This window comes from Cupressus sempervirens, chromosome 11 (assembly GCF_028749045.1).
Source record: "Cupressus sempervirens isolate cs-2001-9-10 chromosome 11, ASM2874904v1, whole genome shotgun sequence".
Lineage (NCBI taxonomy): Eukaryota > Viridiplantae > Streptophyta > Pinopsida > Cupressales > Cupressaceae > Cupressus > Cupressus sempervirens.
In genome coordinates this window covers 477921509-477925048 of record NC_143128.1, presented here as the reverse complement: position 1 = coordinate 477925048, position 3540 = coordinate 477921509, and the positions used below count along the sequence as shown (strand labels likewise).

Here is a 3540-nt window from a genome sequence, read left to right as displayed (position 1 = left end):
TGGCAAATGCCTTTCTATTCAATACCCAACATTCTTTCATGCTTGTGCATTTCATTCTATATTGGTAAAAATTGTAACTAGTTCAATTTTTCCTTCATGCGATAGTGCATCAGTCAACCATAAACATGAAGGTAGGAACTTTGGCGCTTGCGCCCCTTGTTTTTAAAAGCTTTTATTTCTAAAACTTTATTTTTAATATTTATAGAAATTTTTTCATTATATTTATAATTTCTATTTATTTAATTTCATATTTTTCAATATGATTTCATAATATAAATCGAGAGAATTTATTCATACCAATAATTTTATAATCTTATAAAATTTAATAATCTGTAGTGGAATGTGTTGTTATCATTAATTCTAACCATTTCTTTCATTGATGGTGCATGAACAATACATGTGACAAGGAATTTTTCATTTTAATTTTTTCATAATGAATAAGACACTTCTATATTAAATACAATATATTAATAATAATAATAATATATTACACTAATTCACATCAATCAAAACCAGGGGACAAGATAGTAAACCTTGAAAATATCAATGAAAGATTCCAAAAAACAAGACGAAAAATATAAAATGATCACACACGGATGCAATTAGTACGAGTAAAAAAGACGGGTCTGTGGTAGGACCATTTCCACATGGTAACTCTGCTCTGTGAACCGTCGGATCGTATTCATTACCCAGAGTACTAATATAATTGCTTTTCAGCAGGAGAGGGAACACACAAATTTATTGACTCCTAGATATGGCAGGCAGAGCTTCAAGCGGAAACCGTAAGCAGTATTTCTGAAGAAATCCAGTTGGAAGCCCGTTTTCTGGTGAGTTCAATGATCTTAAATTTATTCCTTTTGATAAAAGTTTAGCCGCAGAATAGTCTTGGAAAAGAATCTGAGTGGGCAGCTTTAAATAATTCTTTTTTGTCCCTTGAAAACTGATAATGCAGCATAGATAGGGGAGAATAATGTAAACTTTGCATAGCATAACAATTTAATCGCTTCGAGAATCACATACTGCCAAAGATTAGTCAATGCTGAGCCTCGCGAACCAATTTCTGCTTTACGGGAAGTGATTTAGCATGATAAATTGTGCCGATGATGTGAATTTGCACAACTGATTTTTTTCCCCCTCTAGCCTGCTTCTATCCATCGAATCGAATTTAGCTGTTTACAAGTGTACCAGAGGGTTTGGCGGTGCTGAAGATTGTTTGGACGGCTGAAAAATAGCCACCTTTTGAGTGATTTTTTGTTAGGGGGAACTAGAATATAGGGCAAGGAACAGGTTTGATGGCTATAAAAGCAAATCTTTTCCTTACAAATATTATATAGCCATTGCGTGGAAGGGTTTTAACGTCAAATTTAGTCATTTAAGGAATTAGAGAGTTCTGTAATTCTGGATCTGTTTAACGAATAAGGGGGTTTGGGTGTTCAATTTGGGCGATTTAAGGAATTATATTGTAGTGTAGATTTGGAGCTGCTTAGGCTGTGGGAGGCTGTTAGTGTTCAAATCTAGAGCTGTTTAACAAACGAGGGGAATTCTCAATTCAATTTATGTCTGTTAAGGAGTGAGGGGATTGTAGTGTAAAAGTCACCATTGTTGAAGGAATTTATATTATATCGAGTTGTGTTCAGGGAACGAGGGGATTTTAGTGGAATTCGGAGCTGTTGAGTAACGAGAGGGCTTCAGTCCTAAAGTTAGGTCTCCAAGGGTTTTTGGTGGCTACCTAGAGTCCTATAATCAAGATGTCCGAGAAGTCATGCTACAAGATTGGTTATGCTTTGTCGGAGAAGATGCGCCAGAGTATTCTGCATCCGTCCTTGCTGGAACTTGCTAAATCCAGAGGCATTGATTTCATCAATGTGGATTCTACCAAACCTCTTTTGGACCAGGGGCCTTTTGATGCTATTCTGCATAAATTTTATGATAAACAGTGGCATGATCAGCTCAAGGAGTATTGTGAAAAATACCCCAATGTGATTGTACTTGACCCTCCTGAAGCCATCGAAAAGCTTCATAACCGCATTTCCATGCTAAACGGGGTAGATAAATTGAGAGCCAGTGACGGAAATGAAAGAGTTTCTGTACCCCTGCAAATTGTCGTGGAGAAGGCAGAAGAGCTCATCGATCCAAAAGTTCTGGAAGCAGTGAAGTTTCCTGTTATTGCCAAGGCTCTGCTAGCAAATGGAACTGGTAAGGCTCATGACATGTCGCTTGTATTTAACTCTAAGGGTTTGAAAAGCTTGACGCCACCACTTGTTCTTCAAGAGTTTGTGAACCACAATGGGGTGATTTTTAAGGTCTATGTTGTTGGTGATTTTGTTGAATGTGTTAAGAGAAAATCTCTGTCTAATCTTACCTATGAGAAAGTTCAAAGTTCTGCTGTGGATCTTATGCCTTTTTCACAAATATCGAACATGGCTGAGAATGTGGAGGATCATGATGAAGGAATGGAGTGTGAGGAGGCTGAGCTGCCCCCGGGTAGATTTATTGAGGATCTTGCAAGAGGTTTGCGTGATGTATTGGGTTTAAGTTTGTTTAATTTTGATCTTATAAGGGATTGTAAGTGTAGAAACCAGTACTATGTGATAGACATTAACTACTTTCCAGGCTTTGCTAAGATGCCGGGTTATGAGGTTATATTGACAAATTTTTTCTCAGATTTGTTCCATGAGAAACATCAAACTTCTGTGAAAGAAGTTGCTTTGGAAGGCAGAGATATTGAGGACAGGATAACTCCCAGCGAAGCAGAAAAGGAAGATAGTATGGGTGATTTTTGGCAACAGATGTAGAGTTTGTTTCTTTGAAGAGGATATTTTATATTGTGTTATTTTGTTTCAGTTTTCAGTTCTCCAAAAGCATGCTGCAAAAAGAATCCAACTAGCTCTGTATCTGGGTGATATTTTGGCCACAAAAGAGCAACCATGAAAACTAGTTGAAGTTTCTTTTTTCTTCACATTGGAAGAACTTTTCTGACATATGGATTCACATTAGCTAAAAACTAGCAGCTATTTATATAATTTATAGTCTTAATATATTTGAAGTTTGAATATTGCTAAAATCATCCTCTGTGAGCCAAATCCAGTCCAAGAATTAAAATGACATGTTTGGTTAATTTTCATGCTTTTGAGAACTAATTTTCAGGGTGAGATAGATTAAGAAAGTTTTAATTTTTCTCATCATTGATTACCCCAAGAGTATGTAATGGCTTGTGTATTATGGCAACTAATGATGGATTTCAACTCAAAGTAGAATGACAAAAAGAAAAAATCATATTAGATTGCTAACTCATTTCTGTACACAAAATTTTTCCATTGACAATTCATGAATCACAATCCTTGTATAATCCAGCATACTTGGATGATTAAGTTGGCTTGTAGAACCACACCTCTTTAATGTGTTACTCTGGTATTTGAGCCTTGCTCATTGTTTTCTAGACCTATTAACTTATTTAGTTCATTTGTATCATTGACATCAACAATATCTTCGTTTTGCTTTATTTTCTTTATTTTCTTTATTTTCTTTTGTACACAGTTG

General features: G+C 35.7%; 1 pseudogene across 2 annotated transcripts; it reads left to right on the top strand.

Annotated features, from left to right (window-relative positions):
- The first annotated feature begins 633 nt into the window (after positions 1-633).
- LOC149530452 (inositol-tetrakisphosphate 1-kinase 1 pseudogene) lies at positions 634-3064 on the top strand (annotated as a pseudogene). Of its 2 annotated transcripts, none has more exons than XR_016358518.1 (2): positions 634-827; positions 953-3064. The product of XR_016358518.1 is annotated as an inositol-tetrakisphosphate 1-kinase 1 pseudogene, transcript variant X1 (transcript). The 2 variants fall into 2 exon arrangements; XR_016358519.1 differs by having other exon boundaries at positions 645-827; positions 1638-3064.
- Positions 3065-3540: the final 476 nt, after the last annotated feature.